The sequence below is a fragment of the Rhinopithecus roxellana genome, chromosome 14, assembly GCF_007565055.1.
Source record: "Rhinopithecus roxellana isolate Shanxi Qingling chromosome 14, ASM756505v1, whole genome shotgun sequence".
Lineage (NCBI taxonomy): Eukaryota > Metazoa > Chordata > Mammalia > Primates > Cercopithecidae > Rhinopithecus > Rhinopithecus roxellana.
In genome coordinates, this window is record NC_044562.1 from 8,826,530 (window position 1) to 8,852,814 (window position 26,285).

The following is a 26,285-nucleotide window of genomic DNA, read 5'->3' on the forward strand; positions in this document are numbered from 1 at the left end:
GATGTGTGACGTCATCACATAGAATTCCACCCTTCCCTTCTTTGAAAGGTTTGCTAACTCTGTTATCTTGTGTTCTGCCAAGTGATATTTGGGGGCTCCTTGAGGACTATGGCGAAAAAGGAATTATCCTCAGATCAAAATGGAAAGAAGCCTTCTGAGAAACTGCATTTCGATGTATGAATGCAACTCACAGAATTACACGTTTCTCTTCAGTGTTCCCTTTGCTAACAGAGTTGTCTTGAAATCTGCAATGGGATTCTTCTGAACGCAATGAAGCTTGCGGTGACAAAGGAAATATTCTCAGATGAAAACTAGAAAGAAGCTTTCATACAAAGTTCTTGGTGATGTATGAATTCATCTCACAGCGTCACACTTATGTTTTATGCAGCAGTCATGATCACTGTTTTTGTGGAACCTGAGAAGGTCTTCTTTGGATCGCGTTGATGCCTACGCTGATAAAGGAAATATCATCAATTCAAAAAGTGAAAGAAGTTTTCTGAGAAACTTCTTTGTGATCTGTGAATTGCTCTCACAGGTTTACTGCTGAGTTCTCAGGAAGCAGTTTGCTAACACTCATTTCGTGGAATCTTCAAAGGGAGATTTGGGAGCCCATAGGGGCCCATGGTGAAAAAGGAAATATCCACAGATAATAACTAGAGAGAAGCTTACTGAGAAATTGCTTTCTGATGTGTGACTTCATCACACTGAGTTCAACCCTTCCCTTCTTGGAACAGTTTGCAAACTCTGTTATCTTTTGTTCTGCAAAGTGATACTTGAGAGTTCAATGAGGGCTATGGTGAAAAAGGAAATATCCTCACACCCAAAATAGAAAGAATAATTCTGGGAATCTGCATTTCGATGTGTGAATTCAAATCCCAGAGTTACACTTTTCTCTTCAGTGTTCAGTTTGCTAACACAGTTTTCTGGAAATCTGCATTGGGATACTTGGGAACGCAAGGAAGCTTGCAGTGACAAAGGAAATATCCTCAGATGAAAACTAGAAAGAAGCTTTCTTTGAAATTCCTTGGTGATGTTTGAATTCGTCTCACAGAGTTACACTTATATTTCATGCAGCAGTCCATTATCACTGTTTTTGAGGGACCTGAGAAGGACTTCTCTGGATCGCATTGAGGCCTACGCTGATAAAGGATATATCATCAGTTCAAAAAGTGAAAGAATCTTTCTGAGTATCTTTTTTGTGGTCTGTGAATTCCTCACACAGAGGTACAGATGAGTTCTCAAGAAGCAGTTTGCTAACACTCTTTTCATGGAATCTGCAAAGTGAGATTTGGGAGCCCATAGGGGCCCATGGTGAAAAAGGAAATATCCTCAGATAATAACTGGAGAGAAGCTTATTGACAGATTGCTTTCTGTTGTGTGACTTCATCACACAGAATTCCACACATCCCTTCTTGGAACAGTTTGCTAACTCTGTTATCTTGTGTTCTGCAAAGTGATATTTGGGAGCTCATTGAGGGCTAAGGTGAAAAAGGAAATATCCTCAGATCAAAACTGGAAAGAAGTCTTCTGAGAAACTGCATTTCCATGTGTGAATGCAACTCTCAGAGTTACACGTCACCCATCAGTGTTCTGTTTGCTAACACAGTTTTCTGGAAATCTGCATTGGGATACTTCTGAACGCAATGAAACTTGTGGTGACAAAGGAAATATCCTCAGATGAAAACTGGAAAGAAGCTTTCTTAGAAACCTCTTCGTGGATGTGTGAATTCATCTCACATAGTTCCACATATGTTTCATGCAGCAGTCCATTTTCAATATTTTTGAGGAAGCTGAGAGGACTTCTTTGGATCGCATTGAGGCGTTCGCTGATAAAGGAAATATCATCAGTTCAAAATGTGAAAGAAGATTTCTGAGAAACTTCTTTGTGATCTGCGAATTCCCCCCACAGCGTTACTGCTGAGTTCTCAGGAAGCAGTTTGCTAACACTCTTTTCGTGGAATCTGCAAATTGAGATTTGGGAGCCCCAAGGGGCCCCTGGTAAAAAAGAAAATGTCGTCAGATAATAACTGGAGAGAAGCTAACTGAGGGATTGCTTTCTGGTTTGTGACTTCATCACACAGAATTCCACCCTTCCCTTCTTGGAACAGTTTGCTAACTCTGTTATCTTGTGTTCTACAAAGTTTTATTTGGGAGCTCATTGAGGGTTATGGTGAAGAAGGAAATATCCTCAGATCAAAACCGGAAAGAAGCCTTCTGTGAAATTGCATTTCCATAGGTGAGTACAACTCACAGAGTTACATGTTTCTCTTCCGTGTTCAGTTTGCTAACACAGTTTTCTGGTAATGTGCAATGGGATACTTGTGAACACAATGAAGCTTGCGTTGACAAAGGAAACATCCTTAGATGAAAACTAAAAGGAAGCTCTGTTAGAAAATTCTTGGTGAGGTGTGAATTCATCTCACAGAGTTACACTTATGTTTCATGCAACAGTCCATTATCACTGTTTTTGAGGAACCAGAGAAGGACTTTTTGGATCGCATTGAGGCCTATGTTGTTAAAGAAAATATCATCAGTTCAAAACGTGAAAGAAGCTTTCAGAGAAACTTCTTTGTGATCTGTGAATTCCTCCCACAGTGTTACTGCTGAGTTCTCAGGAAGCAGTTTGCTAACACTCTTTTCATGGAATCTGCAATGTGAGATTTGGGAGCCCAAAGGGGCCCCTGTTGTAAAAGGAAATATCCTCAGATTATGACTGGAGAGAAGCTTACTGAGAGATTGCTTTCTGGTGTGTGATTTGATCACACAGAGTTCCACCCTTCCCTTCTTGGAACAGTTTGCTAACACTGTTATCTTGTGTTCTACAAAGTTTTATTTGGGAGCTCATTGAGGGCTATGGTGAAGAAGGAAATATCCTCAGAACAAAACCTGAAAGAAGCCTTCTGTGAAATTGCACTTCGATGTGTGAATGCAACTCACAGTCTTGCACATTTCTCTTCAGTGTTCGGTTTGCTAACACAGTTTTCTGGAAATCTGCAATGGGATACTTCTGAATGCAATGAAGCTTCCGGTGACAAAGGAATTATCCTCAGATGAAAACTAGAAAGAAGCTTTCGTAGAAACTTTTTGGTGATGTGTGAATTCACCTCACAGAGTTACACTTATGTTTCATGCAGCAGTCCATTATTACTGTTTTTGAGGAACCTGAGAAGGACTTCTTTGGATCGCATTGAGGCCTACGCTGATAAAGGAAATATCATCAGTTCTAAAGATGAAAGAAGCTTTCTGAGAAACTTATTTGTGATATGTGAATTCCTCTCACAGAGCTACAGCTTAGTTCTCAGGAAGCAGTTAGCTAACAGTCTTTTCGTGGAATCTGCAAAGTGAGATTTGGGAGCCCATAGGGGCCCATAGTGAAAAAGGAAATATCCACTGATAATAACTAGAGAGAGGCTTACTGAGAGATTGCTTTCTGATGTGTTACTTCATCACAGAGAGTTCCACCCTTCCCTTCCTGAAATAGTTTGCTAACTCTGTTGTCTTGTGTTCTGCATCGTGATACTTGGGAGCTCATTGAGGACTATGGTGAAAAAAGAAATATCCTCAGATCAAAACTGGAAAGAAGCCTTCTGAGAAACTGCATTTCGATGTGTGAATGCAATTCACAGAGTTACACGTTTCTCTTCAGTGTTCAGTTTACTAACACAGTTTTCTGGAAATCTGCAATGAGATATTTGTGAATGCAATGAAGCTTGCGGTGACAAAGGAAATATCCTCAGATGAAAACAAGCAAGAAGCTTTGTTAGAAACTTCTTGGTGATGTGTGAATTCCTCTCACAGGGTTACACTTACTTTCATGCAGCAGTCCATTATCACTGTGATTGAGGAAGCTCAGAAGGACTTCTTTGGATCCCATTGAGGCCTACGCTGATAAAGGAAATACCATCAGTTCAAAACGTGAAAGAAGCTTTCTGAGAAACTTCTTTGTGATCTGTGAATTCCTCTCACAGAGTTACAGCTGACTTCTCAGGAACTAGATTTCTAAAACTCTTTTCGTGGAATCTGCAAAGTGAGATTTGGGAGCCCATAGGGGCCCATGTTAAAAAAGGAAATATCCTCAGATAATAACTAGAGAGAAGAGCCCTGAGAGATTGCTTTCTGATGTGTGATTTCATCACATAGAGTTCAACACATCTCTTCTTGGAACCGTTTGCGTACTCTGTTATCTTGTGTTGTTGAAAGTGATATTTGGGAGCTCATTGAGGGCTATGGTGAAAAAGGACATATCCTCACATCAAAACGAGAAAGAAGCCTTCTGTGAAACTGCATTTCGATATGTGAATTCAACTCCCAGAGTTGCACGTTGCTCTTCAGTGTTCAGTTTGCTAACACAGTTTTCTGGAAAACTGTAATGGGATACTTCTGAACGCAATGAAGCTTGCGGTGACAAAGGAAATATCCTCAGAAGAAAACTAGGAGGAAGCTTTGTTTGAAACTTCTTGGTGATTCGTGAATTCATCTCACAGAGTTACACTTATGTTTCATGCAGCAGTCCATTATCACTGTTTTTGAGGAACCTGAGAAGGACTTCTTTGGATCGAATTGAGGCCTACGCTGATAAAGGAAATATCATCAGTTCTAAAGAAGAAAGAAGCTTTCTGAGAAACTTATTTGTGATATGTGAATTCCTCTCACAGAGCTACAGCTTAGTTCTCAGGAAGCAGTTAGCTAACAGTCTTTTCGTGGAATCTGCAAAGTGAGATTTGGGAGCCCATAGGGGCCCATAGTGAAAAAGGAAATATCCACTGATAATAACTAGAGAGAGGCTTACTGAGAGATTGCTTTCTGATGTGTTACTTCATCACAGAGAGTTCCACCCCTCCCTTCCTGAAATAGTTTGCTAACTCTGTTGTCTTGTGTTCTGCATCGTGATATTTGGGAGCTCATTGAGGACTAGGGTGAAAAAAGAAATAACCTCAGATCAAAACTGGAAAGAAGCCTTCTGAGAAACTGCATTTCGATGTGTGAATGCAATTCACAGAGTTACACGTTTCTCTTCAGTGTTCAGTTTACTAACACAGTTTTCTGGAAATCTGCAATGAGATATTTGTGAACGCAATGAAGCTTGCGGTGACAAAGGAAATATCCTCAGATGAAAACAAGCAAGAAGCTTTGTTAGAAACTTCTTGGTGATGTGTGAATTCCTCTCACAGGGTTACACTTACTTTCATGCAGCAGTCCATTATCACTGTGATTGAGGAAGCTCAGAAGGACTTCTTTGGATCCCATTGAGGCCTACGCTGATAAAGGAAATACCATCAGTTCAAAACGTGAAAGAAGCTTTCTGAGAAACTTCTTTGTGATCTGTGAATTCCTCCCAAAGAGTTAGTGCTGAGTTCTCAGGAAGCAGTTTGCTAACACTCTTTCGTGGAATCTGCAAAGTGAGAATTGGGAGCCCCAATGGTCCCCTGGTGGAAAAGGAAATATCCTCAGATGATAACTGGTGAGAAGCTTACTGAGAGATTGCTTTCTGTTATGTGACTTCCTCACACAGAGTTCCACACTTCCCTTCTTGGAAGTTTGCTACCTCTGTTATCTTGTGTTCTACAAAGTTTTATTTGGGAGCTCATTGAGGGCTATGGTGAAGAAGGAAATATCCTCAGATCAAAACCTGAAAGAAGCCTTCTGTGAAATTGCACTTCGATGTGTGAATGCAACTCACAGACTTACACGTTTCTCTTCAGTGTTCAGTTTGCTAACACAGTTTTCTGGAAATCTGCAATGGGATACTTCTGAATGCAATGAAGCTTGCGGTGACAATGGAAATGTCCTCAGGTGAAAACTGGAAAGAAGCTTTCGTAGAAACTTTTTGGTGATGTGTGAATTCACCTCACAGAGTTACACTTATGTTTCATGCAGCAGTCCATTATCACTGTTTTTGAGGAACCTGAGAAGGACTTCTTTGGATCGAATTGAGGCCTACGCTGATAAAGGAAATATCATCAGTTCTAAAGAAGAAAGAAGCTTTCTGAGAAACTTATTTGTGATATGTGAATTCCTCTCACAGAGCTACAGCTTAGTTCTCAGGAAGCAGTTAGCTAACAGTCTTTTCGTGGAATCTGCAAAGTGAGATTTGGGAGCCCATAGGGGCCCATAGTGAAAAAGGAAATATCCACTGATAATAACTAGAGAGAGGCTTACTGAGAGATTGCTTTCTGATGTGTTACTTCATCACAGAGAGTTCCACCCTTCCCTTCTTGAAATAGTTTGCTAACTCTGTTGTCTTGTGTTCTGCATCGTGATATTTGGGAGCTCATTGAGGACTAGGGTGAAAAAAGAAATAACCTCAGATCAAAACTGGAAAGAAGCCTTCTGAGAAACTGCATTTCGATGTGTGAATGGAACTCACAGAGTTACACATTTCTCTTTAGCGTTCAGTTTGCTAACACAGTTTTCTGGAAATCTGCAATGGGATACTTGTGAACGCAATGATTCTTGCGGTGACAAAGGAAATATCCTCAGATGAAAATTAGACAGAAGCTTTGTTAGAAACTTCTTGGTGATGTGTGAATTCATCTCACAGAGTTACACTTATGATTCATGCAGAGGTCCATTACCACTGTTTTCGAGGAATCTGAGAGGACTTCTTTTGATCGGATTGAGGCCTACGCTGATAAAGGAAATATCATCAGTTCAAAACGTGAAAGAAGCTTTCAGAGAAACTTCTTTGTGATCTGTGAATTCCATTCACAGAGTTACAGCTGAGTTCTCAGGAGGCATTTTGCTAACACTCTTTTCGTGGAATCTGCAAAGTGAGATTTGGGAGCCCATAGGGACCCCTGGTAAAAAAGGAAATATCCTCAGATAATAACTGGAGAGAAGCTTACTGAGAGATTGCTTTCTGCTGTGGGACTTCATGACACAGAGTTCCACCCTTCCCTTCTTGGAACAGTTTGCTAACTCTGTTATCTTGTGTTTTGCAAAGTGATATTACAGAGATCTTTGAGGCCTATGGTGAAAAGGAAATATCCTCAGATAATGACTAGAGAGAAGCTTACTGAGACATTGCTTTCTGATATGTGGCTTCATCACACAGAGTTCCACCCTTCCCTTATTTCAACAGTTTTCTACCTCTGTTATCTTGTGTTTTGTAAAGTGATATTTGGGAACTCCTTGAGGGCTATGGTAGAAAAGGAAATATCCTCAGATCAAAACTAGAAAGAAGCCTTCTGAGAAACTGCATTTTGATGTGTGAATGCAACTCAGAGAGTTACACGTTTCTCTTCAGTGTTCAATCTGCTAACACAGTTTTCTGGAAATCTGCAATATGATACTTCTAAATGCAATGAAGCTTACGATGACAAAGGAAATATCCTCAGATGAAAACTAGAAAAAGCTTTGTTAGGAACGTCTTGGTGAAGTGTGAATTCATCTCACAGTGTTACACTTATGTTTCATGCAGCAGTCCATAATCACTTTTTTGAGTAACCTGAGAAGGACTTCTTTGGGTCGCAATGAGGCCAACGCTGATAAAGGAAATATCCTCAGTTCAAAACGTGAAAGGAGCTTTCTGGGAAACTCCTTTGTGATCTGTGAGTCCCTCTCACAGAGTTACAGCTTTGTTCTCAGGAAGCAGTTTGCTAACACTCTTTTCGTGGAATCTGCAAAGTGAGATTTGGGAGCCCATAGGGGCCCATGGTGAAAAAGGATATATCCTCAGATAATAACTAGAGAGAAGCTTACTGAGAGATTGCTTTCTGATGTGTGACTTCCTCACACGGAGTTCCACCCTTCCCTTCTTGGGACAGTTTGCTAACTCTGTTTTCTTGTGTTCTGCAAAGTGATATTTGGAGCTCACTGAGGGCTATTGTGAAAAAGGAAATATCCTCAGTTCAAAACTGGAAAGAAACTTTCTGAGAAACTGCATTTCTATGTGTGAAAGCAAATCACAGAGTTACACGTTTCTCTTCAGTGTTCAGGTTGCTAACACACTTTTCTGGAAATCTGCAAAGGGATACCTATGAACGCAATGAAGTTTACGGTGACCAAGGAAGTATCCTCAGATGAAAACTAGAAAGAAGCTTTGTTAGAAACTTCTTGGTGATGTGTGAATTCATCTCACAGAGTTACACTTGTATTTCATGCAGCAGTCCATTATCACTGTTTTTGAGGAACCTTAGAAGGAATTCTTTGGACGGCATTGAGGAATACGCTGATAAAGGAAATATCATCAGTTCAAAACATGAAAGATGCTTTCTGAGAAACTTCTTTGTGATCTGTGAATTCCTCTTACAGAGGTACAGCTTAGTTATCAGGAAGCAGTTTGCTAACACTCTTTTCGTGGAATCTGCAAAGTGAGATTTTGGAACCCATACGGGCCCATGGTGAAAAAGGATATATCCTCAGATAATAACTAGAGAGAAGCTTACTGAGAGATTGCTTTCTCATGTGTGACTTAATAACACAGAGTTCCACCCTTCCCTTCTTGGAAGAGTTTGCTAACTCTGTTATCTTGTGTTCTGCAAAGTGATATTTGGGATCTCATTGAGGGGTATGGTGAAAAAGGAAATATCCTCAGATCAAAACTGGAAAGAAGCCTTCTGTGAAAATGCATTTCAATGTGTGAATGCAACTCACAGAGTTACACGTTTCTCTTCAGTGTTCAGTTTGCTAACACAGTTTTCTGGAAATCTGCATTGGGATACTTGTGAACGCAATGAAGCTTGCGGAGACAAAGGAAATATCCTCAGATGAAAACGAGAAAGAAGCTTTGTTAGAAACTTCTTAGTGATGTGTGAATTCATCTCACAGAGTTACACTTATGTTTCATGCATCAGTCCATTATCACTGTTTTTGTGGAACCTGAGAAGGACATCATTGGATCGCATTGAGGCCAACGCTGATAAAGAAAATATCATCAGTTCAAAAAGTGAAAGAAGCTTTCTGAGAAACTTCTTTGTGATCTGTGAATTCCTCTCAGAGAGTTACAGTTTGTTCTCAGGAAGCAGTCTGCTGACCCTCTTTTCGTGGAATCTGCGAAGTGAGATTTCGGAGCCCATAGAGCCCATGGTGAAAAAGGATATATCCTCAGTGAATAACGAGAGAGAAGCTCACTGAGAGATTGCTTTCTGGTGTGTTACTTCATCACACAGAGTTCCACCCTTCCCTTCTTGGAACAGCTTCCTAACTCTGTTATCTTGTGTTCTGCAAAGAAATATTTCACAGCTCATTGAGGGCCATGGTGAAAAAGGAAATATCCTCAGATCAAAACTGGAAAGAAGCCTTCCGAGAAACTGCATTTCGATGTGTAAATGCAACTCACAGAGTTACACGTTTCTCTTCAGTGTTCAGTTTGCTAACACAGTTTTCTGGAAATCTGCAATGGGATACTTCTGAACAGCAATTAAGCTTACGGTGACAAAGGAAATATCCTCAGATGAAAACTAGAAAGAAGCTTTGTTAGAAACTTCTTGGTGATGTGTGAATTCATCTCACAGAGTTACACTTATGTTTCCTGCAGCAGTCCATTATCACTGTTTTTGAGGAACCTGAGAAGGACTTCTTTGGATCGCATGGAGTCCTACGCTGAGAAAGGAAATATCATCAGTTCAAAACGTGAAAGAAGCTTTCTGAGAACTTCTTTGTGATCTGTGAAATCCATTTCACAGAGTTACAGCTTAGTTCTCAGGAAGCAGTTTGCTAACACTCTTTTCGTGGAATCTGCAAAGTGAGATTTGGGAGCCCATAGGGGCCCATGGTGAAAAAGGAAATATCCTCAGATAATAACTGGAGAGAAGCTTACTGAGGGTTTGCTTTCCGATGTGTGACTTCATCACACATAGTTCCACCCTTCCCTTCTTGGTCCAGTGTGTTAACTCTGTTATCTTGCGTTCTGCAAAGTGATATTTAGGAGCGCATTGCAGGCTATGCTGAAAAAGGAAATATCCTCAGATCAAAACTGGAAAGAAGCCTTCTGAGAAACTGCATTTCGATGTGTGAATTCAACTCCCAGAGTTACACGTTTCCGTTCAGTGTTCAGTTTCCTAACACAGTTTTCTGGATATCTGCAATGGGATACTTGTGAATGCAATGAAGCTTGTGTAGACAAAGGAAATATCCTCAGATGAAAAGTAGCAAGAGCTTTATTAGAAACTTCTTTTTAATGTGTGAATTCATCTCACAGAGTTACACTTATGTTTCATGCTGCAGTCCATTATCAGTGTTTTTAAGGAACCTGAGAAGGATTTATTTGGATCGCATTGAGGCCTACGTTGATAAAGGAAATATCATCAGTTCAAAACTTGAAAGAAGCTTTCTGAGAAACTTTTTTGTGATCTCTGTATTCCATTCACAAAGTTACAGCTTAGTTCTCAGAAAGAAGTTAGCTAACACTCTTTATGTGGAATCTGCAAAGTGAGATTTGGGAGCCCATAGGGGCCCATGGCCAAAAAGGAAATACCCTCAGATAACAACTAGAGGGAAGCTTACTGAGAGATTGCTTTCTGATGTGGACTTCATCAACAGATTTCCACCCTTCCCGTCTTGGAACAGTTTGCTACCTCTGTCATCTTGTGTTCTGCAAAGTGATATTTAGGAGCGTATTTCAGGCTATGCTGAAAAAGGAAATATCCTCAGATCAAAACTGGAAAGAAGCCTTCTGAGAAACTGCATTTCGATGTGTGAATTCAACTCCCAGAGTTACACGTTTCTGTTCAGTGTTCAGTTTCCTAACACAGTTTTCTGGAAATCTGCAAAGGGATACTTGTGAATGCAATGAAGCTTGCGTAGACAAAGGAAATATCCTCAGATGAAAACGAGAAAGAAGCTTTGTTAGAAACTTCTTGGTGATGTGTGAATTCATCTCACAGAGTTACACTTATGTTTCATGCAGCAGTCCATTATCACTGTTTTTCAGGAACATGAGAAGGACTTTTTGGATCGCATTGTGGCCTACGCTTATAAAGGAAATATCATCGGTTCCAAACGTGAAAGAAGCTTTCTGAGAAACTTCGTTGTGATCTGTGAATTCCTCTCAGAGAATTACAGCTTAGTTCTCAGGAAGCAGTTTGCTAACACTCTGTTCATGGAGTCTGCAAAGTGAGATTTGGAAGCCCGTAGGGGCCCATGGTGAAAAAGTAAATATTCTCACATAAAAACTAGAGAGAAGCTTACTGAGAGATTGCTTTCTGATGTGTGACTTCATCACACAGGGTTCCACCCTTCCTTCTTGATCCAGTGTGTTATCTCTGTTATCTTGTGTTCTGCAAAGTGATATTTAGGAGCCCATTGAAGGCTGTGGTGAAAAAGGAAATATCCTCAGATCAAAACTGGAAAGAAGCCTTCTGAGAAACTGCATTTCGATGTGTGAATGCAACTCACAGAGTTACACGTTTCTCTTCAGTGTTCAGTTTGCTGACACAGTTTTCTGGATATCTGCAATGGGTACTTGAGAACGCAATGAAGCTTACGGTGACAAAGGAAATATCCTCAGATGAAAACTACAAAGAACCTTTATTAGAAACTTCTTCTTGACGTGTGAATAAATCTCACAGAGTTACACTTATGTTTCAATGAACAGTCCATTATCACTGTTTTTAAGGAACCTGAGAAGGACTTATTTGGATCGCATTGAGGCCTACGCTGATAAAGGAAATATCATCAGTTCAAAACGTGAAAGAAGCTTTCTGAGAAACTTTTTTGTGATCTGTGAATTCCATTCACAAAGTTACAGCTTAGTTCCCAGGGAGAAGTTAGCTAACACTCTTTACGTGGAATCTGCAAAGTGAGATTTGGGAGCCCATCGGGGCCCATGGTGAAAAAGGAAATATCCTCAGATAACAACTAGAGAGAACCTTACTGAGAGATTGCTTTCTGATGTGTGACTTCATCACACAGATTTCCACCCTTCCCGTCTTGGAACAGTTTGCTAACTTTGTCATCTTGTGTTCTGCAATGTGATATTTAGGAGCGCATTGCAGGCTATGCTGAAAAAGGAAATATCCTCAGATCAAAACTGGAAAGAAGCCTTCTGAGAAACTTTATTTCGATGTATGAATTCAACTCCCAGAGTTACACTTTTCTTTCCAGTGTTCAGTTTCCTAACACAGTTTTCTGGAAATCTGCAATGGGATACTTGTGAACGCAATGAAGCTTGCGGTGTCAAAGAAATATCCTCAGGTAAAAATGAGAAAGAAGCTTTGTAAGAAACTTCTTGGTGATGTGTGAATTCATCTCACAGAGTTACACTTATGTTTCATGCAGCAGTCCATTATCACTGTTTTTGAGGAACCTGAGAATGACTGTTTGGATCGCATTGAGGCCTACGCTGATAAAGGAAATATCATCAGTTCTAAACGTGAAAAAAGTTTCTGGGAAACTTCTTTTTATCTGTGAATTCCTCTCACAGAGTTACAGCTTAGTTCTCAGGAAGCAGTTTGCTAATACTCTTTTCATGGAACCTGCAAAGTGAGATTTGGGAGGCCTTAGGGGTCCATGGTGAAAAGGAAATATCCTCAGATAATAACTAGAGAGAAGCTTACTGAGAGATTGCTTTCTGATGTGTGACTTCTTCACACAGAGTTCCAGCCTTCCCTTCTTGGGACAGTTTGCTAACTCTGTTATCTTGTGTTCTGCAAAGTGATATTTAAGAGCGCATTGAAGGCTCTGGTGAAAAAGGAAATATCCTCAGATCAAAACTGGAAAGAAGCCTTCTGAGAAACTGCATTTCGATGTGTGAATGCTTCTCCCAGAGTTACACGTTTCTCTTCAGTGTTCAGTTTGCTAACACAGTTTTCTGGAAATCTGCAATGGGATACTTGTGAACGCAATGAAGCTTGCGGTGACAAAGGAAATATCCTCAGATGAAAACTAGAAAGATGCTTTGTTAGAAACTTCTTTGTGATGTGTGAATTCATCTCACAGCGTTACACTTATGTTTCACGCAGCAGTCCATTATCACTGTTTTTGAGGAACCTGAGAAGGACTTCTTTGGATCGCATTGCGGCCTACGCTTATAAAGACAATATCATCAGTTCAAAACGTGAAAGAAGCTTTCTGAGAAACTTCTGTGTGATCTGTGAATTCCATTCACAGAGTTACAGCTTAGTCCTCAGGAAGCAGTTTGCTAACACTCTTTTCGTGGAATCTGCAAAGTGAGATTTGGGAGCCCATAGGGGCCCACGGTGAAATTGGAAATATCCCCAGATAATAACTAGATAGAAACTTGCTGAGAGTTTGCTTTCTGATGTGTGACTTCTTCACACAGATTTCCATCCTTCCCTTCTTGGAACAGTTTCCTACCTCTGTTATCTTGTGTTCTGTAAAGTGATATTTGGGAGCTCATTGAGGGCTATGGTGAAAAAGGAAATATCCTCAGATTAAGACTGGAAAGAAGCCTTCTGAGAAACTGCATTTCGATGTGTGAATGCAACTCACAGATTTTCACGTTTCTCTTCAGTGTTCAGTTTGCTAACACAATTTTCTGCAAATCTGCAATGGGATACTTGTGAACGCAATGAAGCTTGCGGTGACAAAGGAAATATCCTCAGATGAAAACTAGAAAGAAGCTTTGTTAGAAACTTTTTTGTGATGTGGGAATTCATCTCACAGCGTTACACTTATGTTTCACGCAGCAGTCCATCACTGATTTTGAGGACCCTGAGAAGGACTTCTTTGGATCGCATTGCGGCCTACGCTTACAAAGAAAATATCATCAGTTCAAAACGTGAAAGAAACTTTCTGAGAAACTTCTTTGTGATCTGTGAATTCCTCTCACAGAGTTACAGCACAGTTCTCAGGAAGCAGTTTGCTAACACTCTTTTCCTGGAATCTGCAAAGTGAGATTTCGGAGCCCTTAGGGGCCCATGGTGAAACAGGAAATATGCTCAGATAATAACTGGAGAGAAACGTACTGACAGATTGCTTTCTGGTGTGTGACTTCATCACACAGAGTTCCACCCCTCCCTTCTTGGAACTGTTTGCTAATTCTGTTATCTTGTGTTCTGCAAAGTGATATTTGTGAGGTCATTGAGGGCTATGGTGAAAAACGAAATATCCCGAGATGAAAACTGGAAAGAAGCCTTCTGAGAAACTGCATTTCGATGTGTGAATGCAACTCACAGAGTTACACGTTTCTCTTCAGTGATCAGTTTGCTGTCACACTTTTCTGGAAATCAGCATTTGGATACTTGTGAGCGCAATGAAGCTTGTGGTGACAAAGGAAATATCCTCAGATCAAAACTGGAAAGAAGCTTTGTTAGAAACCTCTTGGTGATGTGTCAATTCATCTCACAGAGTTACACTTATGTTTCATGTAGCAGTCCATTATCACTGTGTTTGAGGAACCTGAGAGGACTTCTTTGATCGCATTGAAGCCTACGCTCATAAAGGAAATATCATCAGTTCAAAACGTGAAAGAAGCTTTCTGAGAAACTTCTTTGTGATCTGTGAATTCCATTCACAGAGTTACAGCTCAGTTCTCGGGAAGCAGTTAGCTAACACTCCTTTCGTGGAATCTGCATTGTGAGATTTGGGAGCCCATAGGGGTCCATGGTGATAAAGGAAATATCGTCAGATAATAACTAGAGAGAAGCTTACTGAGAGATTGCTTTCTGATATGCGACTTCATGACACAGAGTTCCACCCTTCCCTTCTTGGAATAGTTTCCTAACTCTGTTATCTTGTGTTCTGCAAAGTGATATTTAGGAGCGCATTGAAGGCTATGGTGAAAAAGGAAATATCCTCAGATCAAAACTGGAAAGAAGCCTTCTGAGAAACTGCATTTCGATGTGTGAATGCAACTCCCAGAGTTACATGTTTCTTTTCATTGTTCATTTTGCTAACACAGTTTTCTGGAAATCTGCATTGGGATACTTCTGAATGCAATGAAAATTGCGGTGACAATGGAATTATCCTCAGATGAAAGCTAGAAAGAAGCTTTTGTAGAAAGTTCCTTGGTGATATGTGAATTCATCTCACGTAGTTATACTTATATTTCATTCAGCAGTCCATTATCACTGTTTTTTAGAAACCTGAGAGGACTTATTAGATCCTATTGAGGCTTACGCTGATAAAGGAAATATTATCAGTTGAAAACCTGAAAGAAGATTTCTGAAAAACTTCTTTGTGATCTGTGAATTCCATTCACAGAGTTACAGCTTCGTTCTCAGGAAGCAGTTCCCTAACACTCTTTTCGTGGAATCTGCAAAGTGAGATTTGGGAGCCCATAGGGGCCCATGGTGAAAAAGGAAATATCCTCGGATAATAACTAGAGAGAAGCTTACTGAGAGATTGCTTTCTGATGTGTGACTTCACCACACAGAGTTCCACCCTTCCCTTATTGGTACAGTTTTCTAACTGCGTTATCTTGTGTTCTGCAAAGTGATGTTTAGGAGTGCATTGAAGTCTATAGTGACATAGGAAATATCCTCAGATCAAAATTGGAAAGAAGCCTTCTGAGAAACTGCATTTCGATGTGTGAATTCAACTCCCAGGGTTACACGTTTCTCTTCAGTGTTTAGTTTGGAAGCACAGTTTTCTGGAAATCTGCAATGGGATACTTCTCAAGGAAGTGAAGCTTACGGTTACAAAGGAAATATCCTCAGATGAAAACTAGAAAGATGGTTTCTTAGAAATTTCTTGGTGATGTGTGAATTTCTCTCACAGAGTTACAATTATGTTTCATGAAGCAGTCCATTATCACTGTTTTTGAGGAACCTGAGAAGGACCTCTTTGGATCGCATTGAGGCCTACGCTGATAAAGGAAATATGATCAGTTCAAAATGTAAAAGAAACTTTCTGAGAAACTTCTTTGTCATCTGTGAATTCCTCTCACAGAGTTACAGCTTAGTTCTCAGGAAGCAGTTTGCTAACATCTTTTCGTGGAATCTTCAAAGTGAGTTTTGTGAGCCCATAGGAGCCCATGGTGAAAAAGGAAATATCCTCAGATAATAACTAGAGAGAAGCTTACTGAGAGATTGCTTTCTGTTGTGTGACTTCATTACACATAGTTCCACATTTTCATTCTTGGAACAGTTTGCTAACCCTGTTCTCTTGTGTTCTGCAAAGTGATTTTTAGGAGCGCATTGAAGGCTATGGTGAAAAAGGACATATCCTCAGATCAAAACTGGAAAGAAGTCTTCTGGAAAGCAGCATTTCGATGTGCGAATGTAACTCCCAGAGTTACACATTTCTCTTCAGTGTTCAGTTTGCAAACACAGTTTTCTGGAAATCTGCAATGGGATGCTTGTGAACGCAATGAAGGTTGTGGTGACAAAGGCAATATCCTCAGATGAAAACAAGAAAGAAGCTTTGTTAGAAACTTCTTGATGACGTGTGAATTCATCTCAGATAGTAACACTTTTGTTTCATGCAGCAGTCCATTATCCCTGTTTTTGAAGAACATGAGAAGGATTTCTTTGGATCTAGTTGAGGCCTATGCTGATAAAGCAAATATCATCGTTTCAAAACGTGAAAGAAGCTTTCTGAGAAACTTCTTTGTGATCTGTGAATTCCTCTCACAGAGTTGCAAGTTAGCTCTCAGGAAGCAGTTTGCTAACACTTTTTTCGTGGAATTTGCAAAGTGAGGTTTGGGAGCCCGTAGGGTCGCATGGTGAAAAAGGAAATATCCTCAAAAAATAACTGGAGAGAAGCTTACTGAGAGATGGCTTTCTGATGTGTGACTTCATTACACAGAGTTCCACCCTTCCCTTCTTGGAACTGTTTCCCTACCCTGTTATCTTGTGTCCTCCAAAGTGATATTTAGGAGCGCATTGAGGGCTATGGTGAAAAAGGAAATATCCTCAGATCAAAACTGGAAAGAAGCCTTCTGAGAAACTGCATTTCGATGTGTGAATGCAACTCACAGAGTTACACGTTTCTCTTCAGTGTTCAGTTTGCAAACACAGTTTTCTGGAAATCTGCAATGGGATACTTGTGAACGCAATGAAGCTTGCGGTGACAAAGGAAATATCCTCAGATGAAAACTAGAAAGAAGCTTTGTTAGAAACTTCTTGGTGATGTGTGAATTCATCTCACAGAGTTACACTTATGTTTCATGCAGCAGTCCATTATCACTGTTTTTGAGGAACCTGAGAAGGACTTCTTTGGATCGCATTGAGGCCTACGCTGATAAAGGAAATATCATCAGTTCAAAACGTGAAAGAAGCTTTCTGAGAAACTTCTTTGTGATCTGTGAATTCCTCTCACAGAGTTACAGCTGAGTTCTCAGGAAGCAGTTTGCTAACACTCTTTTCGTGGAATCTGCAAAGTGAGATTTGGGAGCCCATAGGGGCCCATGGTGAAAAAGGAAATATCCTCAGATAATAACTAGAGAGAAGCTTACTGAGAGATTGCTTTCTGATGTGTGACTTCATCACACAGAGTTCCACCCTTCCCTTCTTGGAACAGTTTGCTAACTCTGTTATCTTGTGTTCTGCAAAGTGATATTTAGGAGCTCATTGAGGGCTATGGTGAAAAAGGAAATATCCTCAGATCAAAACTGGAAAGAAGCCTTCTGAGAAACTGCATTTCGATGTGTGAATGCAACTCACAGAGTTACACGTTTCTCTTCAGTGTTCAGTTTGCTAACACAGTTTTCTGGAAATCTGCAATGGGATACTTGTGAACGCAATGAAGCTTGTGGTGACAAAGGAAATATCCTCAGATGAAAACTAGAAAGAAGCTTTGTTAGAAACTTCTTGGTGATGTGTGAATTCATCTCACAGAGTTACACTTATGTTTCATGCAGCAGTCCATTATCACTGTTTTTGAGGAACTGAGAAGGACTTCTTTGGATCGCATTGAGGCCTACGCTGATAAAGGAAATATCATCAGTTCAAAACGTGAAAGAAGCTTTCTGAGAAACTTCTTGTGATCTGTGAATTCCTCTCACAGAGTTACAGCTTAGTTCTCAGGAAGCAGTTTGCTAACACTCTTTTCGTGGAATCTGCAAAGTGAGATTTGGGAGCCCATAGGGGCCCATGGTGAAAAAGGAAATATCCTCAGATAATAACTAGAGAGAAGCTTACTGAGAGATTGCTTTCTGATGTGTGACTTCATCACACAGAGTTCCACCCTTCCCTTCTTGGAACAGTTTGCTAACTCTGTTATCTTGTGTTCTGCAAAGTGATATTTAGGAGCGCATTGAAGGCTATGGTGAAAAAGGAAATATCCTCAGATCAAAACTGGAAAGAAGCCTTCTGAGAAACTGCATTTCGATGTGTGAATGCAACTCACAGAGTTACACGTTTCTCTTCAGTGTTCAGTTTGCTAACACAGTTTTCTGGAAATCTGCAATGGGATACTTCTGAACGCAATGAAGCTTGCAGTGACAAAGGAAATATCCTCAGATGAAAACTAGAAAGAAGCTTTGTTAGAAACTTCTTGGTGATGTGTGAATTCATCTCACAGAGTTACACTTATGTTTCATGCAGCAGTCCATTATCACTGTTTTTGAGGAACCTGAGAAGGACTTCTTTGGATCGCATTGAGGCCTACGCTGATAAAGGAAATATCATCAGTTCAAAACGTGAAAGAAGCTTTCTGAGAAACTTCTTTGTGATCTGTGAATTCCTCTCACAGAGTTACAGCTGAGTTCTCAGGAAGCAGTTTGCTAACACTCTTTTCGTGGAATCTGCAAAGTGAGATTTGGGAGCCCATAGGGGCCCATGGTGAAAAAGCAAATATCCTCAGATAATAACTAGAGAGAAGCTTACTGAGAGATTGCTTTCTGATGTGTGACTTCATCACACAGAGTTTCACCCTTCCCTTATGGTAGAGTTTGCTAACTCTGTTATCTTGTGTTCTGCAAAGTGATATTTAGGAGCGCATTGAAGACTATGGTGAAAAAGGAAATATCCTCAGAACAAAACTGGAAAGACGTCTGCTGAGAAACTGCATTTCAATGTGGGAATGCAACTCACAGAGTTACACGTTTCTCTTCAGTGTTCAGTTTGCTAACACAGTTTTCTGGAAATCTGCAATGGGATACTTCTGAACGCAATGAAGCTTACAGTGACAAAGGAAATGTTCTCAGATGAAAACTAGAAAGAAGCTTTGTTGGAAACTTCTTGGTGATGTGTGAATTCATCTCACAGAGTTACACTTATGTTTCATGCAGCAGTCCATTATCACTGTTTTTGAGGAACCTGAGAAGGACTTCTTTGGATCGCATTGAGGCCTACGCTGATAAAGGAAATATCATCAGTTCAAAACGTGAAAGAAGCTTTCTGAGAAACTTCTTTGTGATCTGTGAATTCCTCTCACAGAGTTACAGCTTAGTTCTCAGGAAGCAGTTTGCTAACACTCTTTTCGTGGAATCTGCAAAGTGAGATTTGGGAGCCCATAGGGGCCCATGGTGAAAAAGGAAATATCCTCAGATAATAACTAGAGAGAAGCTTACTGAGAGATTGCTTTCTGATGTGTGACTTCATCACACAGAGTTCCACCCTTCCCTTCTTGGAACAGTTTGCTAACTCTGTTATCTTGTGTTCTGCAAAGTGATATTTAGGAGCGCATTGAAGGCTATGGTGAAAAAGGAAATATCCTCAGATCAAAACTGGAAAGAAGCCTTCTGAGAAACTGCATTTCGATGTGTGAATGCAACTCACAGAGTGACACGTTTCTCTTCAGTGTTCAGTTTGCTAACACAGTTTTCTGGAAATCTGCAATGGGATACTTGTGAACGCAATGAAGCTTGCGGTGACAAAGGAAATATCCTCAGATGAAAACTAGATAGAAGCTTTGTTAGAAACTTCTTGGTGATGCGTGAATTCATCTCAAAGAGTTACACTTATGTTTCATGCAGCAGTCATTATCACTGTTTTGAGGAACCTGAGAAGGACTTCTTTGGATCGCACTTGAGGCCTACGCTGATAAAGGAAATATCATCAGTTCAAAACGTGAAAGAAGCTTTCTGAGAAACTTCTTCTGTGATCTGTGAATTCCTCTCAGAGAGTTAAGGCTAGTTCTCAGGAAGCAGTTTGCTAACACTCTTTTCGTGGAATCTGCAAAGTGAGATTTGGGAGCCCATAGGGGCCCATGGTGAAAAAGGAAATATCCTCAGATAATAACTAGAGAGAAGCTTACTGAGAGATTGCTTTCTGATGTGTGACTTCATCACACAGAGTTCCACCCTTCCTTCTTGGAACAGTTTGCTAACTCTGTTATCTTGTGTTCTGCAAAGTGATATTTAGGAGCTCATTGAGGGCTATGGTGAAAAAGGAAATATCCTCAGATCAAAACTGGAAAGAAGCCTTCTGAGAAACTGCATTTCGATGTGTGAATGCAACTCACAGAGTTACACGTTTCTCTTCAGTGTTCAGTTTGCTAACACAGTTTTCTGGAAATCTGCATGGGATACTTGTGAACGCAATGAAGCTTAGCGGTGACAAAGGAAATATCCTCAGATGAAAACTAGAAAGAAGCTTTGTTAGAAACTTCTTGGTGATGTGTGAATTCATCTCACAGAGTTACACTTATGTTTCATGCAGCAGTCCATTATCACTGTTTTTGAGGAACCTGAGAAGGACTTCTTTGGATCGCATTGAGGCCTACGCTGATAAAGGAAATATCATCAGTTCAAAACGTGAAAGAAGCTTTCTGAGAAACTTCTTTGTGATCTGTGAATTCCTCTCACAGAGTTACAGCTGAGTTCTCAGGAAGCAGTTTGCTAACACTCTTTTCGTGGAATCTGCAAAGTGAGATTTGGGAGCCCATAGGGGCCCATGGTGAAAAAGGAAATATCCTCAGATAATAACTAGGAGAGAAGCTTACTGAGAGATTGCTTTCTGATGTGTGACTTCATCACACAGAGTTCCACCCTTCCCTTCTTGGAACAGTTTGCTAACTCTGTTATCTTGTGTTCTGCAAAGTGATATTTGGGAGCTCATTGAGGGCTATGGTGAAAAAGGAAATATCCTCAGATCAAAACTGGAAAGAAGCCTTCTGAGAAACTGCATTTCGATGTGTGAATGCAACTCACAGAGTTACACGTTTCTCTTCAGTGTTCAGTTTGCTAACACAGTTTTCTGGAAATCTGCAATGGGATACTTGTGAACGCAATGAAGCTTGCGGTGACAAAGGAAATATCCTCAGATGAAAACTAGAAAGAAGCTTTGTTAGAAACTTCTTGGTGATGTGTGAATTCATCTCACAGAGTTACACTTATGTTTCATGCAGCAGTCCATTATCACTGTTTTGAGGAACCTGAGAAGGACTTCTTTGGATCGCATTGAGGCCTACGCTGATAAAGGAAATATCATCAGTTCAAAACGTGAAAGAAGCTTTCTGAGAAACTTCTTTGTGATCTGTGAATTCCTCTCACAGAGTTACAGCTGAGTTCTCAGGAAGCAGTTTGCTAACACTCTTTTCGTGGAATCTGCAAAGTGAGATTTGGGAGCCCATAGGGGCCCATGGTGAAAAAGGAAATATCCTCAGATAATAACTAGAGAGAAGCTTACTGAGAGATTGCTTTCTGATGTGTGACTTCATCACACAGAGTTCCACCCTTCCCTTCTTGGAACAGTTTGCTAACTCTGTTATCTTGTGTTCTGCAAAGTGATATTTGGGAGCTCATTGATGGCTATGGTGAAAAAGGAAATATCCTCAGATCAAAACTGGAAAGAAGCCTTCTGAGAAACTGCATTTCGATGTGTGAATGCAACTCACAGAGTTACACGTTTCTCTTCAGTGTTCAGTTTGCTAACACAGTTTTCTGGAATCTGCAATTGGGATACTTGTGAACGCAATGAAGCTTGCGGTGACAAAGGAAATATCCTCAGATGAAAACTAGAAAGAAGCTTTGTTAGAAACTTCTTGGTGATGTGTGAATTCATCTCACAGAGTTACACTTATGTTTCATGCAGGCAGTCCATTATCACTGTTTTGAGGAACCTGAGAAGGACTTCTTTGGATCGCATTGAGGCCTACGCTGATAAAGTAAATATCATCAGTTCAAAACGTGAAAGAAGCTTTCTGAGAAACTTCTTTGTGATCTGTGAATTCCACTCACAGAGTTACAGCTGAGTTCTCAGGAAGCAGTTTGCTAACACTCTTTTCGTGGAATCTGCAAAGTGAGATTTGGGAGCCCATAGGGGCCCATGGTGAAAAAGGAAATATCCTCAGATAATAACTAGAGAGAAGCTTACTGAGAGATTGCTTTCTGATGTGTGACTTCATCACAAGAGTTCCACCCTTCCCTTCTTGGAACAGTTTGCTAACTCTGTTATCTTGTGTTCTGCAAAGTGATATTTAGGAGCGCATTGATGCTATGGTGAAAAAGGAAATTTCCTGAGATGAAAACTGGAAAGAAGCCTTCTGTGAAACAGCATTTCGATGTGTGAATGCAACTCACGGTGTTAAACGTTTCTCTTCAGTGTTCAGTTTGCTAACACAGTTTTCTGGAAATCTGCAATGGAATAATTGTGAATGCAATGAAGCTTGCGGTGACAAAGGAAATCTCCTCAGATGAAAACTAGAAAGAACCATTGTTGTAAACTTCTTGTTTATGTATGAATTCATCTCACAGAGTTACACATAAGTTTCAGGCAGCAGTCCATTATCACTGTTTTTGAGGTACCTGAGAGGACTTATTTGGATCGCATTGAGGCCTACACTGATAAAGGAAATATCATCAGTTCAAAACCAGAAAGAAGCTTTCTGAGAAACTTCGTTGTGATCTGTGAATTCCTATCACAGTGTTACAGCTCAGTTCTCAGAAGCAGTTTGCTATACTCTTTTCGTAGAATGTGCTAAGTGATATTTGGGAGCCCAAAGGGGCCCATGGGGAAAAAGGAAATATCCTCAGATAATAACTGGAGAGAAGCTTACAGAGATTGCTTTCTGGTGTGTGACTTCATGACACAGAGTTCCACCCTTCCCTTCTTGAACAGTTTGCTAACTCTGTTATCTTCTGTTCTGCAAAGTGATATTTTGGAGCTCATTGAGGGCTATGGTGAAAAAGGAAATATCCTCAGATCAAAACTGGAATGAAGCCTTCTGAGAGATTGCTTTTCGATGTGTGAATGCAACTCACAGAGTTACACGATTCTCTTCAGTGTTCAGTTTGAAAACACAGTTTTCTGGAAATTTGCAATAGGATACTTCTGAACGCAATGAAGCTTGTGGTGACAAAGGAAATAACCTCAGAGGAAAACTAGAAAGAAGCTTTTTTAGAAACTTCGTGGTGATGTGTGAATTCATCTCACAGAGTTACACTTATGTTTCATGCAGCAGTCCATTATCACTGTATTTCAGGAATCTGAGAAGGACTTCTTTGGATCGCATTGAGGCCTACGCGGATAAAGGATATATCATCAGTTCAAAACGTGAAAGAAGTTTTCTGTGATACTTCTTTGTGATCTCTGAATCCCTCTCACAGAGTTACAGCTTACTTCTCAGGAAGCAGTTTGCTAACACTCTTTTCGTGAAATCTGCAAAGTGAGATTTGGGAGCCCATAGGGGCCCATGGTGAAAAAGGAAAAATCCTCAGATAATAACTAGAGGGAAGATTACTGAGAGATTGTTTTCTGATGTGGGACTTCATCACACAGAGTTACAACCTTCCCTTCTTGGAACAGTTTGCTAACTCTGTTATCCTGCGTTCTGCAAAGTGATATTTGGGAGCCAATTGAGGGCTATGGTGGAAAAGGAAATAACCTCAGATCGAAAATAGAATGAAGCCTTCTGAGAAACTGTATTTTCGATGTGTGAATTCAACTCCCAGAGTTACACATTTCTCATCAGTGTTCAGTTTGATAACACAGTTTTCTGGAAATCTGCAATGGGATACTTCTTAACGCAATGAAGCTTGCGGTGACAAAGGAAATATACTGAGATGGAAACTAAAAAGAAGCTTTGTTAGAAACTTCTTGGTGATGTTTGAATTCATCTCACAGAGTCACACTTATGTTTCATGCAGGAGTCCATTATCACTGTTTTTGAGGAACCGGAGAGGACTACTTTGAATCGCATTGAGGCCTACGCTGATAAAGGAAATATCATGAGTTCAAAACGTGAAAGAAGCTTTCTGAGAAACTGCTTTGTGATCTGTGAATTGCTCTCACAGAGTTGCAGCTGAGTTCTCAGGAAGCAGTTTGCTAACACTCTTTTCGTGGAATCTGCAAAGTGAGATTTGAGAGCCCATAGGGGCCCATGGTGAAAAAGGAAATATCCTCAGATAATAACTGGAGAGAAACTTACTGAGAGATTGCTTTCTGATGTGTGACTTCATCACACAGAGTTCCACCCTTCCCTTCTTGGAACAGTTTGCTAACTCTGTTATCTTGTGTTCTGCAAAGTGATATTGAGGAGCACATTGAAGGCTATGGCTGAAAAAGGAAATATTCTCAGATCAAAACTGGAAAGAAGACTTCTGAGAAACTGCATTTCGATGTGTGAATGCAACTCACAGAGTTACACGTTTCTCTTCAGTGTTCAGTTTGCTAACACAGTTTTCTGGAAATCTGCAATGGGATACTTGTGAATGCAATGAAGCTTGCGGTGACAAAGGAAATATCCTCAGATGAAAACTAGAAAGAAGCTTTGTTAGAAATTTCTTGGTGATGTGTGAATTCATCTCACAGAGTTCCACTTATGTTTCATGCAGCAGTCCATTATCACTGTTTTTGAGGAACCTGAGAAGGACTTCTTTGGATCGCATTGAGGCCTACGTTGATAAAGGAAATATCATCAGTTCAAAACGTGAAAGAAGCTTTCTGAGAAACTTCTTTGTGATCTGTGAATTCCTCTCACAGAGTTACAGCTTAGTTCTCAGGAAGCAGTTTGCTAACACTCTTTTCGTGGAATCTGCAAAGTGAGATTTGGGAGCCCAAAGGGGCCCTTGGTGAGAAAGGAAATATCCTCTGATAATAACTAGAGAGAAGCTTACTGAGAGATTGCTTTCTTTTCTGTCTTCTTCACACAGAGTTCCACCCTTTCCTTCTTGGTACAGTTTGCTAACTCTGTTATCTTGTGTTCTGCAAAGTGATATTTTGGAGCGCATTGAAGGCTATGGTGAATGAGGAAATATCCTCAGATCAAAACTGGAAAGAAGACTTCTGAGAAACTGCATTAAGATGTGAGAATGCAACTCACAGAGTTACACGTTTCTCTTCAGTGTTCAGTTTGCTAACACAGTTTTCTGGAAATCTACATTGGGATACTTGTGAACGCAATGAAGCTTATGGTGACAAAGAAATATCCTCAGATGAAAACTAGAAAAAGCTTTCTTAGAAACTTCTTGGTGATGTGTGAATTCATCTCACAGAGTTACACTTATGTTTCATGCAGCAGTACATTATCACTCTTTATGAGGAACCTGAGAGGACTTCTTTGAATCGCCTTGAGGACTACGCTGATATAGGAAATATTATCTGTTCAAAACGTGAAAGAAGCTTTCGGAGAAACTTTTTGGTGATCTGTGAATTTCTCACACAGAGGTACAGCTGAATTCTCAGGAAGCAGTTTGCTAACCCTCTTTTCGTGTAATCTGCAAAGTGAGATTTGAGAGCCCATAGGGGCCCATGGTGAAAAAGGAAATATCCTCAGATAATAACTGGAGAGAAGCTTACTGAGAGATTGCTTTCTGATGTGTGACTTCATCACACAGAGTTCCACCCTTCCCTTCTTGGAACAGTTTGCTAACTCTGTTATCTTGTGTTCTGCAAAGTGATATTTGGGAGCTCATTGAGGGCTACGGTGAAAAAGGAAATATCCTCAGATCAAAACTGGAAAGAAAGCCTTCTGAGAAACTGCATTTCGATGTGTGAATGCAACTCACAGAGTTACACGTTTCTCTTCAGTGTTCAGTTTGCTAACACAGTTTTCTGAAATCTGCAATGGGATACTTCTGAACGCAATGAAGCTTTCCGTGACAAAGGTAAATATCCTCAGATGAAAACTAGAAAGAAGCTTTGTTAGAAAATTCTTGGTGATGTGTGAATTCATCTCACAGAGTTACACTTATGTTTCATGCAGCAGTCCATTATCACAGTTTTTGAGGAACCTGAGAAGGACTTCTTTGGATCCCATTGAGGCTTACGCTGATAAAGGAAATATCAGTTCAAAACGTGAAAGAAGGTTTCTGAGAAACTTTTTTGTTATCTGTGATATCCTCTCACAGTGTTATACCTGAGTTCTCTGGAACAGTTTGCTAACACTCTTTTCGTGGAATCTGCAAAGTGAGATATGGGAGCCCACAGGGTCCCATGGTGAAAAAGGAAATATCCTCAGATAATAACTGGAGAGACGCTTACTGAGAGATTGCTTTCTTGTGTGTGACTTCATCACACAGAGTTCCACCCATCCTTTCTTGGAACAGATTGCTAACT